At 40.5% G+C, this 13,658-nt stretch overlaps 1 protein-coding gene across 5 annotated transcripts in view; it reads right to left on the reverse strand.

Annotated features, from left to right (window-relative positions):
* LOC134535955 (semaphorin-5A) overlaps positions 1-13,658 on the reverse strand; it is a 299,673-nt gene that overhangs the window by 175,748 nt on the left and 110,267 nt on the right. The window contains exon 1 of one of the 5 annotated variants that reach the window (XM_063375385.1): positions 5,576-6,383. The exons of the other annotated variants lie outside the window; for them this stretch is intronic. The gene's annotated coding sequence lies outside the window, so the exon portion shown is untranslated. Of the gene's footprint in view, positions 1-5,575; positions 6,384-13,658 lie in introns of those variants that run through there. 5 annotated transcript variants of the gene reach the window in all.

The following is a 13,658-nucleotide window of genomic DNA, read 5'->3' on the forward strand; positions in this document are numbered from 1 at the left end:
GCGGGTGTGCGCGGGTGTGCGCGTGTGTGCGCGTGTGTGCACGTGTGTGTGTGCGTGTGTGCGCGCGCGCCAAAAGCTGTGTGTTCTCGCAAATGGAACAGAGCACAACCAATATTGTCTACAGTTAATGCAGCATTTCTTTAAGTCTTCTTTTAGAACTATAAAAAATCTCATTCATTTCGAAAATTATAGCAGTTCAGAAATAAGCAAGTTTCTTTATTACATGTAGACTTACGGCATATGTATTTAATTGTTAGAAAGTGACCAAAAAAACTGAATACGATACGGGGTGAATTTAATTACTATGCATGAATACGTTGTGTTTGTTCTAACGAAAGCTCATGTGAGTTTACAGTTTCTTGTAAAACTATCAAATGTTATAAGCAATTAAACAGTCTTAAGTTACAATATGTTGATAATATATTTTTAAAGCTTTAACTTTTTTGTTTAAGTAATAATAATGCCATACTAAAAGGGAATAAAAAAATGTATGTATTAGTAACGCAATGCAAAATTAAGACGAAATATAAATCAAAAGGAAAAGTAGCCGCTTACAATTTGTTCTAAGACATCAGACAAAGTAACTAGCCCATCTGCTGTAAATTTTTTTTTTCCTATTTTGCACGTAGTTTCCGCACCCGCCGCTCGAATTTGCTGCCGGAGCAGTTACTTCGACAATATAAATAATTCGATTTTCAGAGCGGAAATTCCAACCATACAACGAAAAGGCTCCGATAAAAAAAGGAAAAAAAATAATCATAAACAGAGAGACAAGAGGTTAAACATTACAAAAAAATTCAAGAAGACGTTAAAAACATGGCGTACCCTGAAACACAACAGATCATCCAGCACCTGAAAGACGGGGCTGCAGCAGTTGCAACTTCAACTGTGGCACAATTCAGAAGAAGTGGCAGGATACTGAATACCGACTAGACATCACCGGAGCTGAAATGGACCATTCGAAGTGTACCTACTAAGCTAATTCTAAAATTTAAAAAAAAAAAATTAAAAATCTGAATATCTTATGATTTATACCGCACGTGTATATTCATCAAATACTTATTTCACAACAACACTTTGGAATCCCGGAAATAGTTTATGGATGAGCCTGTATGTTTCGAGGCGCTTTTAAACGACACGAAACCGCGCGAATTCACCTGCACGCCCCTTAAAAAACTTGCGCAAGTTCCTTGCATGGCCGAGTTGGGGCAACCTGCAGATAACCGTCTCGAATGCAACTGAGGGGAGGTCTGCGGCTTGCGGAGAAAAAAAAATTAACAGCGCCTCAGCGAAAACCACGCAAGCTGGTGGTTGCGCCGGTAAACCGGTAAACAAAAATGCGATCCCCCCCCCCCCCCCAAACTTTTTTTTCCTCAACTTGGCAGTGTCCTCACATACTAACGAGAAGTAGTAGCCAGCCTTCTTCCATGTATGTAATCAGCTCGCCGAAAATTACTACTCCACCACATCCGAGCCTCCATTGTTAAGTCATTGGTTTGATTTCCATTTAAATTCCGCGTCCACAGCAAGCAGGAAAGAGTAATTTAAAAAAAAAAAAAAACAACGTTCAAACACGGGAATATGTATTGAGACATAAATTCAAGTATAAAATTTTTTATTTACATTTTTTTTTTTTTTTTTTTTTTGCGAATTTAAAACATAACCATTATCCGAACGTCAAGAAAAATTTAGCACTCGGTGAGCTGATATACCGTTACTTTGAGAACATTACCATTTTCTTTTCAAAATGCCGATATTAAAAAAAATTCCATTCATTGACAAGCTGCATCAGAACGTAATGGAACGTAGTTCATTATCAAACCATGAAAAAAACTACTTCTATTTGAGTATAGCTTTACAGTTTTTTGACAGCGTTGACAGGGTAACAACTCAAATTCGAAATATTTGTCTCGGCTTCTTAACAAAATTTGGCGTCAACCGTAATATTTTTTTTCTAAAAAAAGTAATTTACCCATTTTGCAATTTTCTCAAAATATAAAGGAAAGCCGTCCTCTGCCATTTACACAGCTGCCGTAAGTCTTTCCACTTTATTTCAAACAGAACCTTGCTACGCCATTTAATAGTGCGTTTGACTTATGCACAACACTATATAGAGGGGGGGGGGATAAAATGTTTTTTATAATTTGGTTTAAGGTAGTCTGAATCATACATTTTCTCTTCAAATTAATTTCACTGGGGAAACTCCATGAATTTTCCAGATTTTAAGTACTTTCCCTAAATGCCCCATACTTCCCAGAATACAGTCGCCCTGATTGAGTGAATGTGAGACTAGGTGGGTGGGCATCTGATAGGCATATTTTATGGCCAAAGGCTCTGGAAGCACTCGCAAACACGAAGAGGAGCACTGAGGAAGTTAGAGCCGGTGACAGCCGCTAGCAGACAACACGACCCGCAGCCAGCGGACAACGCAACTACCCCCCCCCCCCCCCCTTTTTGATTCGTTACCGGCTGCCCTGCCGAAGATGTCGGGTGTCCCTAGTCCCTCCCCCTTTTTCAACCCTGACGGTTTATTCACCATCAATGTCCGCGATCTAGAAGATTGAACTACGTTTCTCGGCAATTGTGTCTTAAGCTTTAGATATCGCTCGCAACAAAGACAAATTTACCTTCGACAACAACCGCGATATCTGTTAGTGATAAAGTGGTCGGCGTGATTCGCTTTGAATTCCTCGCATTCGTATATTCAAGCCATGCTTCAGACATTGATGCGTTTGAACAGAAAAGAGGAGGGGGGAACCTATGGTGCCCCCAGCCTACCCATTAGGTTAAAAATACGCTATCGAAAAAATGACAGGATGTAAAACTTTTGGGCCATTTTTTTTTTCCGAGCACATGTTAAAGATCGATGAACAACTATTAATATCTTGGTATGTATCTAATGTCTAGACTAAATTATTAGTTTATAGATATTAAGAAACTTAAGCTCGATATCGGAAAAAATATTTCCAAGGGAGCTTCACCTATTCATACTGCGAAAGACAATGGTCGACCACCGCAGTATCACCTCGACTACTCCACCTTGTTCTCGCACTGACTATCTCACTTGTGGTGAGGCTGATCATCCCATCATCGTTTGTCGTCGTCCGTCGTAAACGACCACGAGGGCAAACAGTGGTGCCTCTTCCGAGTGGACTTAAAAATGAATAAATAAAAAAGCAGATGTCACGAACTCAAAAAGCCAGCCGAACATTCCCCGAAGCCATCATCAAAGCTGAGAGTCGTCAATTATTATTACGTTCGTCGTTAAAGCCGCTCGCGCAAAAGACGGAATAACAAGTGACGGTCGTTTTATTTTTTTATTATTTTAATGACGTTTTCGAGACGAAGAGAGAAGGTGGTGGAAAAAAGAAAGGGGGGGAGGGAGAAATTCAGGGGCCGCGGGAAAAGTCCTGGGTGCTGGGTTCGGATGCCCCCTTCTCCCCTCCCCCCAGGAGCACGCTAGAGAGAAAGAGAGACACTTCGGCCAATCACGTCCCGCGGCTAATGACGGTCGAGAGGACTACGTGCTGGGTGGGGTCCCGCCGGCGACATGTCCCGCGGGAACATGACTGCTCGATGGAGCGGTAAGAAGTCATGGAGGGGGGGGGGAGGAAGGAAGCCGGCCCTATAATCACCCCCACGGAGTCCTTCCTCCCGGGGGGAGGACCAAAAAGCACGGCGACACGAACAAAACAAGCGCGCCCGTCGTTCCTTTTCCGCCTCGAGCGGGCGACGCGGGAAGCCTGCAACTCACGTAGTTTCGGTTCCCTGCGAGAATTTCCGAAGATTTCCGAAGTTTTGCGTTTTGGTATTAACTCCACTTCAGCCGCTAAATCAGAAGTTTGCAATGAAAACAAGCATGTTGTGACTGACCTAACCCAACCCTTCGATTTTTTTTAATTTCAATTTTTGAGAGAAATCCGAAGTTGCACGAACGTGGTAGGGAACCGAAACTAAGTGAGTTGTAGGCTACCGAGGCGACGCACCTCGCCCGCACCGTGTTCTGCCCGCAGGTTCGCCAACTGCTCAGCGGACCCACCAATCACTTTCCTGCCCAGCTTGACTTACACAGGGGATATGGGTTTCACCAACCTGCAGTTCAAAATATTCTGATACCACTTGCAATAAGGATTCCGTGATTATTTTTTTCTGTCGACATGGCATAGGAACTTTGCTTTGACTACTTTTTTGAAGTCAACACTTGTAAACTTGTGTAATTATTGTGATAGCTGAAGTCATTATGATAGTTGTGGTCGTCCGCGTGAAATAAGTTATTTCCTCGGGATTCTTACAGACTAGAGCCTGTTAGTAAGTAGGTGGTTGCAACAAGGTCTGGAAGGTACGATTTATGCCTTGAGATGAAAAAAAAATTGGGATAAATAGTTCAAAGTCAGAATTATAGCAAACGATGGAAAAATACAAAATGGCGAGTGTGATCACCCTCACGAAGGTACTATTAGTGGCAGAAAAGGAAGGTATTGTGATAAAAATTTCAGAAATAGCCCTATATAAAAGTAATGAGAAAATTTAGGAAAAAATAATCATTAAGATAGGGTCGCGCACACTAATATGCGCAGGAGATTTCCCTTTGTCTACGCAAGTTTTACCTGGGATCAAATAATCCGGCTAAAATACAGCGTTAAAATTGGGTATCTGGGTTAGGGACGACTGGGTACATTTCAGGCAGAAGCCTATGCACCTAATCATGCTGGGTTTCAGCATGCAGAATGTGCATGCACAATGTGATTTGTTCGGGGATAGGCCAGCCAAGGCAGCAATTTATTCCATGACTAACTTCCCCTATCTTAAATCTAGACAAACTAGTTGAGGTGATCAAAGATAAAACATGTGCTCATTCATACGGGGTTAAATTATTGCAAGCTCCCCGACTAGGCTGTTTCTCCATAAAGAGAAAAAAAAAAAAAAAAGACTTCTTCGAACAAATATCTGAAGTGGGCAAAAGTAAATAGCAGGGTAATCAAAATTCAACGTAGCGCGATTAGCAGTGAGATATGAAAAGTAATTCCAAGCCAACAAATTATTTAAATTCATGAAATTTATTTTACCAGGCGCTAAAGCGCAAACAAATAAACTAACATGGCAACGTACATGGCATCTAAAGTAATAGCGGCTAAATATAACAAAGTTAAAATAAAAAATTACCAAGACGAAATGCAAAAAGATCACGCACGTGGATCGCTATACAAAAAATAAGTACATATATTATTAACTACACGAAATTAGCCACATCACAATTTTACAATGAAATATGATAACGTATTAAAATTTGTAATTAGTCTTGGGTTGCAGACACACAAAAAAAAACAGCAGTTTAAATTTTACAAAGTTAAAGCGAGATATTAAGCTGGCCAGCAAACAAATTTAAACACCGTTTCTCGCAATAAACAGATTCGTACATACAGTCCTGCACTACGCTGATAGAAGATTCACGTTTGAGGACGTTAGGGTAGAGTGACGTCACTGACGGGAAAATTCGAAGGAAAAAGGGACAAACACATGAGTAAGCTGCGAAGTGAAGGGCTTAGGAAAATTTTGTAAACGGTGATCCACTTACTTGTAGTCGAGGGTTGTCAGCGTGGCGCAGAGCGTACTTACGACCCGTAGCACGGTCAGTCTTCTTCTTACTCCCTCACAACTTCACGATCCTCGATTAGCACGTCTGCGAGTAGAGCCAAGAAGGCGAAGTCAACTTGGTCCTAGCTCTGTTGCATCACCGGTACGATGACGAAAAACTCGCGCGCCTCCTCGTGAATACAGCCAGATGCGCTGGCACCGTGAACCTCGTGCACTCGTAGTAAAGTCCTAAACCACCGTGCAGCTCCGAAACCTTTTTTAACACATTTCGTGTGGACGAAACATGAGGCACGCCCAGTTAAACGTTTCCACCCGCGCCGCGCGAAACTCCGTGCGCGGAGACCGGTGTGTACAGTCCGGCCGACGCGACTTGACTCCCAGTTCCAGTCTCTCTCTCTCTTTTGCCACCGCTGCACACGGGCGCTAGCGTCGCACGTCGCACGACGAAGACTTATCAAACGGTGATCTGCACCTGGGAAGCCTTCTTTTCACAGACGAGAGAGCCAAACGCCCGATCGTGCATCTTCGGTTATTTTTTTTCGTTCATTGTAAATAAATATGGCGGTGTTGATAAAAGGATACTAATGGTCAATTAGGTTAGGTTAGCTACATTATAAATACTTTAAAACATTGTGGACGGTTTATTTGGTTACGATAACTACATTAAAGATACGAAAAAAAAGCATGAACTTCGGGTTTTGGCTCTCTCATCTGTGAAAAGGTTTCCCCATCTGCACCTCACACATATAATTACAAAAAATAGAAATATTACGAAAAAGCTGATATATAAAGTTACAAACTTACACACTAGTTAAAATTGCACAATATGAATCTTTTAGCGCCTTCCAGCGATATAGCCCACTTTTAGGTAAACAAATAAGCAAGGAAAGTGGTAACGTAAATTAAATTAAAATCGCTAATTTTTTTTATAAAAACAAGGGTATTTAAAATACGTTAAAATTAACACAACAGCATTAAACAACAAAGAAAATAAATGCCAGTGACATAACGATGCCACACCACGTATCCTGCGAAAGTTAGTTTTGTCAATAGTGTTTTAAACTAAACTACTTCATGTAGTTTGAGTGTTGATAAAAAAAAAACATTTGATTTCTCTGCAAGTTAAGAGTTGGAGAATAAGTAACATTATTGCTGAATCAATAATCAAATTAACCTCACGCTCAAATTTACAGGACTATTATGCCGATTTAGAATTTTAAGTAGTAAATGAGGAACTCGTTGACATAGAAAAAAATATATGCCATGTAAATCACACCATGCAATTTTATTTTTAAAAAAGATAAGACAATCGCCCGAAAATATAAGGTGGGTCATCAGAATTTTTTTTAAGATTTCTGAATGTACAGTTTGGACTTGTTTCAACTGTTGGTTTTTTTTCCCCTTCAGAATTCATACGTCATTCGTGGACTTAATTCGCATGTCTCAGTTACGTTGTTTTGTCTTATCTTTGCTGTAAAACTAATATTTAAGTGGATAAGCGCTGGAGAGGGAACTGGAGGATGCAAAACAAAAAAAAATCCGTCCGAGCACGAGGAACGAGTCGAGATCCTATCAAAGAAGTTGCGTAAGGTCAAGGCACGGCATACACCTGCGAGGCGGAAACAAGAAAGCGCTGTCGCAAATGTGGCGGAGTTGTTTTTATTTCCTTTATCTTTCGCGGGGAAGGTCGCGCATTTGTGTGAAGATTAGTCGGGGATGCGACCTTCTCTGTTCTCGGGAACATCCACCGCGGCCGCGGCGACGGGATACAAATCCTTCAGCTGGCACGGACCGAGATAATCAACCGTCTTCAGGAGGCGCGACGCGAACAAGAAAAAAAAATAAATTGGAAATAACTCGCTAGATAAGAACGGGAGAGTTTTCGTGTTTGGTGGACGGCTGGATACAGGTTTTGAATCTGTGTTCCCATCTTGGACGAAACAAACCAGAATAAGTTGGAAAAAAAAAAACTAACGGTTTGGTTGGAAAGTTGACCATCTAAATAGTTGCTGATGGGGAATCTAGTTCTAAAATGTTATCCAGTTGGAACATAGGAATAAATTTAAAAAAAAATTGATGTATTAGTTACTAAACTGTTTATCATATTCGCGTTAGAAAATTAAAATACCTAAAAAAAAAAAAAGTTTTAAAAAATGTTAATTTGTCTGTAATAAATGATTTTACTTAAAACATTGGTAATTCTATCGACGAATTCAAATAAAGTTTGATATAATAGCTCAAGGAGAAATTTAGTGAATTCTATTCCAATATGTCAAACAGTTCAGAAAATTAAAGTTACATACTGTGTGTGTATACGTATGTATAGAGCATGTGCTAAAAATAAGTATTGAGAAATATTTTATATGTAATCAACTTGAAAACATAAAAAATACCTTATATTTAAAAAAACTATACAGTGTTTTAGAGATACATAGAGGTAAACGGGTACATATTTCTATGAAGTAGTGAAAATCACGCACAGTAACGGTGGTTTTTTTCTGGTACAAAATAGAGAGATTGAAATAGTGAACAAGTCGCAGAGTTCAGTTTTTCACTAGTTTACGAGTGGATCCGAAGTTGGTATTTTGTAATAAATAATTTATGGGTATCTTTCAGGCGAGTTAATTGAATAACAGTAATTAACACTTAAGTGTTTGTGTTAAATTAAGACCAACACGAGTCGTGGTTGTTTCCTATACTTACAATTAACGTAAGGTTGTTTTGTTTTTTCCACCACGTGTGTGTTTGAACTGTTGGCAACGCCGGGACCAGTCGGTCGACTCCTACCCTACATGCGCACACGACTTATCTCTCTTCGGGATCAGCTGGGCTCTCAGCTGGTTTCGCATGCCGGGCTTAACTAGTTCGTTCCGCCAAGCTGAGCCAGCCACGGCCGCCACGAATTGCCAACCGGGACGGAGTGAATTGAGATTGAGGGTGCCGTGTGTGGACGCTGGGAGAAAGACACTGTGTAATCATTTACCTCTATGTCTCTCATTAAAAAAGTACTTCGAGATGTTTAACTTTTGCTTGTGCATGAAAGGAACAAAAAAGGTACATTTGACGTCAGTCTGGTGGATATAAGTTGCCATGTACCCGCGTATACACTTTTCTGACCCCACCAATATCACAAAAATTGACTTCAACTTTTTTTCTTGTGGAGTCGTCAGAATTTGAGTAACTCGCCAGTCGGACATGCTCTGGACCGGGAAGCCTAAGATGTACATCAAGTTCTGTCCCTGCCCGAACACGCCCGAATATTCACCTTCGGCCAACCTCGGGTTTATTTATATATATTTATATTTATCTGTTTATTTTAATGTAGCTATACTAACCTAACTAACCGTCCATAGTGTTTTAAAGTGTTTTAATGTAGCTAACCTAACCGACCAATTTTAATATTTGAATCCATTCTTCCTGCGCAAAAATAAAACAAATCCCAAGGTTGGCCGAAGGTGAATATTCGGGCGTGTTCGGGCAGGGACAGAACTCGAGGTACCTACATCTTAGGCTTCTCCTCTGGGACCTTATTGCAACGATTCCTGCATTTTAACAGGCATGTCACCGCAGAAAATTCTTAATGGCAATACTAGAGGTAAACGTCTGCATCGGCTAAACTGCTCGCCGTCTTGTGGCGTCCTCTGTAAAGGTCTGTCGGCTGCTTCCCCTCCCGACCCGCTGACAAGAGTGGAGGAGGTGGGGTGGGGCCGAGGCCTTGCCAGCGTACTGGCATATCAGTTACGTCTCACGAATGTTCGATTGAAGCTCGCCATCTTACATTTTGTTCCTCGAGACCAGACTAACGGGTCACCGATGTACACGAAGGTTTTAATTTAAACTTACATATTGGGTTTTACAAAGCACTTTTTTTACAGGACTAGTATTTATAGAGGTAATAATGCGAATAGTCATTCCGATTGGGAAAATGATGTTTAACAAGACCAGTTTAAAATGTGAATTTTATTTTTTTAACTGAATGCAGAAGGTGATTTCATACGGATAATGTAAAATTGGTATCTGCATAAATAAGAAAGTGAAGGTGGACATTGTTGGAAATTAAATTTTTGATTTTATGTATGCACACATACATTAAATGTAATTTACTTTATCTGTAACACAGTTCTATATTTAAAAACCATTTTATTGTACCGGCTAATCTCTAAGCATTACCTTTTTTCTATTTTGTTTAATTTGTGGATTCTTAGGTATATTTCGAAGAAATTTTGAGACTTCAGGAAAATTATAATACATTCCATAGACCCAGAATATATACATACACATATATTACATATAAATAGATACGATACTGCCGTATTTTTTTCAAATCATTTCCAAACTGATACGATTCTGCAAGCGCAAACGGGCAGTGCAAGACTTTTTTATTCAGGGTAAGCCCCTCCCTCACCCAAAAACCCTGGGGCTCCTCGGGGATTTACGCCCCTGCTGGTCGGTCGTGATATCTCGTTCCACACCTAAACTACCGGCCCTTGCAGAATTGCCGCCTCGCTATCTCACGTTGAGCCCCTGCCCTTGTGTTGAATCGATTTCGTTCCGAGTTTGCATGCGCGTTCCCGAGACATTGTCTTCCCGGCCGATCGCTGGAACAGTTAGTTGTGGAGGACAGTTAGTGTGTGTGGGCAGGAAGGCCGTGCATAATTTTGCAATAGCCGTTCTTCCAACTGAAGGTGACTGATAAAGAGCTAGTAGGACCATTTTCACAGAACGATTAAAAAAAAACAACTTAAAATACTATGACGTTAATAGCTAAACCAAAAGTCTGTTTTTTTTTGTTAAACTTTTATTCTGGGAGTTGGGGGCCTACAATTTTCGAGCGTAAAGAAAATTCCGATCGCATGATGGAAATAGTCAAGTACGTGGTGGGGGAACCGGTAGCCTAGGAGACGACGACGACGCCACTCCAACGCATGCACTAGCGGTCAAATGGGATTAGGCCTTACGGGGGGGAAAGGGAATAGGTACGTAGCGTAGCGTGCTATATGGAAGTTGTAACGACCGGAAGGGGAGATGACAGGGAAAAGGTAGAAATGACGCAGCAGTGATTCTACGGAATTCTCGTAACGTTGCTTGTGTTCGTATATTCCTCAGTTTTCGTAACGGCTAACCAATTGACGCTACCACATTTCTTTTATTTAATTTGGAGTATCTACAATATTTTTTTTCTCGTGTGGAAAAAAGTTATTGATTTGTGCAATTAACTCTATCAGTAGCATTCATTTTTATGTAAATTGTGATTGAAAATGTTAATAATTTATTTTAATCTACAACCAATAAGCAAGAAGTTCACTTCTGTCGCACGTGGACTCCACGCACACACTTTTTATTTTTATTTTTGGGGCAAGTCACTTATCTAACTTATCTAACTTACAACTTGTACACCCGGTGCACCAGCAAACATATACATACCCGTCGAAAGGAAATATTTTTAGATGCTTTCGAATCAAGACTTTGCACAATTTCGTACATTTATCACGCTCGACATTATTTTTAAGAATTTAATAAATTAAAGAATTTTAAAGAATTTCGTGTCCCAGCTTTGTATAATAACTGTACTTGCAACATGAGAATAAATTTTCTCGGTACCGAGGTTAGATGTTACACATCACCTGCAAGACCTGAAAGACACGCTAAAATAAAATAAAAATTTAATATATATATATATATATTTTTGCTTTTAAGATGTTCGAATGTTGCAAACCATCCTTCCAAAACTTTACAATACATCCAAAAAGGCCTTTGCTTACTTCGGCGTTCCGTAATTAATTTGAAATTAGTGCTGCACTGGCGTGCAGGAACCTGTCAGACCTGCATTGAAAAAAGAAAAGGGGGAAAAAAAAAAGAGCTGGTTAAGAGGAATTCTCGCGTGGTACGGCGGGTGATGCCCAAATCGACGGAGTGTCTGGCGAACTGCCCGCTGCCGGAGGGGAAGTGGCGCCCTCATCCCAAACTGCTATCGCCAGCCCCTTGTACGGACAGGCACGCACTCGCCAGTTGAGGAATCCGTCCACCGCCACGACAAGAAGAGATTTGCATCTCCGTTTGGGAGCCGCCTGTGTTGCCGCGTGCAAACAGCTCGGACTACCCCGACAAGTAGTGCGAGGGGCCGAGCCGAGACCACCGCGGAGGAATACTGATTTACCTGCATTCCGACGCTGCTCGAGAAGGGCTTATATACCCCTGCGTTCGAGAGCTGGAGATCGCGTAAAGCACATCGGCCGTCGTGTCTCTTATATATATATATATAGTTATTCCTTCAACAACTTATTTTAAGCAGAGGTGCCCACCCCCCCAAACACTATGACTCACCCCCCCCCTAACCTCATGATGGCCCCCCCCCCCCGAAATTTTTTATGCCATTTTCTCAATGATTTACTCAATTATTTTATGATATTATACTTTTTTAGAATTATATTTTATCACATTTTGCATTAATTAAAACTGATTTTCTAATAATAATTTTGGTCATATCAGGTAATATTTCCATCCTGAACCGACAGATGCCAAACTGCTTTTGTTGAGGAAAGTGCGGGGTTGCCAATTTGATTTACAAGATCCCTTTCAATTATCAAAGCACCAGAAACGTATTTTCACATTAGAAGCTATAATTATGTAAATAATATATACATTTTTCTCGTCTTTTAACCACCCCCCCCCCCTGAAATTTTAATGACGCAGTCTGCGTCGTTACCCCCCTTTGTGGGCACCCCTGTTTTAAGAGTTAAATTATCCAAAGAATTTTGCAAGCAAGATGAGTACACGACTTGAATTGAGATCATTGAAAACGCACGAATTGTCCGGAGAATGGGAAAAAAGAGAGACTGCCTAGGAAAATGGTGAAGTTGTACACAGGAAGATAAAGCAGATGTTTAAAAGAGTGCAAGGAGATGGGGATAAAACTGGAATGCAGTGATGGATGAGGAATGGTGGAGGCGGAGGGGCAGAGGAAGATGGAAGTATTTTACTTTGCTGGACCGGCCACAGACTGGAAGAAGTTGTTGATGTTTTGAATACTGGATCCATCAAAACACAAATCTAAATTAATAAATGGGAGAGTTAATTTGTCAGTAGCTCGTGTAGCGCTGAGACGGCGAGCCTAGAACCGTGAAATTAGGCGCGTGGATCCTCAAGTAGCGTCCGTTTGCCTCAAAGCGAATTTTGCGAATTTTTGGGGTGAAAACTTCTTTAGCCGCGTTGAGCGATTTCTGGAAGGGGCAAAACTTATGGGTTCGCATCACCGACATGCTGGTGACGTGTCGCGCCAGACTGGCGACGCGCAGCGGCCTGTGTACATGTATACGCATATATACACTAATGTATTGTATATATTCGACTGTATCATGTGCGTGTTGGACTCTTTTTTGGATGGGTAAAATCTTGCGAGTTCGCATCACCGACATGCTGTAGTAGCAGTAAGAAGTTAATTTGACCACGTGAATACATGACCTAGGTCTAACATTACTGGTAAGTCATAGCTAGGTAATGATTTTTTACCTCATTTTAAAATACCACTGACATCTGTTGTGACTAAAAATTTATGTAAGGATAAATGATGATCATGCTGACATCGTACTGATGTAATACCAAAATAATTTTCTTATGTAAATTTGACGTAGAAATGATATCATATTACACATTTAAAAACAAAGTTTTAAGTTTTAACTTCTGTTGACAGTCCCCATGACTGGCTATTTTTTTTTCCAGCAATTTTAAACTACGTTTTCCCTATGGTCCTCACACATGTCTTCAATATCATTTTTGATGATGCTTCCTTCGTCTCCCTGGCAACGGCTGTAACATTGTTGATGATGCTTTCTCCGTTTCCATGGCAACGGGTGACGCAATGCTGACACCTAATTCACTTTCGGATCGTAATCCAGTCTTTCCATAAACATTATCTTTGTTATCGTAATGACATGGCATTGTTTAAATAAATGCGAATTTGAAGGCCCTTAAAAAAACTTGGCATCTTTGTTTTAGTTGTAATGATTTTTGTTTCATGGTTTGATTTTATATTTTTTATTTTTAAAATTAGATTTCTTTTTAGT

The sequence above is a fragment of the Bacillus rossius genome, chromosome 10 (assembly GCF_032445375.1).
Source record: "Bacillus rossius redtenbacheri isolate Brsri chromosome 10, Brsri_v3, whole genome shotgun sequence".
Lineage (NCBI taxonomy): Eukaryota > Metazoa > Arthropoda > Insecta > Phasmatodea > Bacillidae > Bacillus > Bacillus rossius.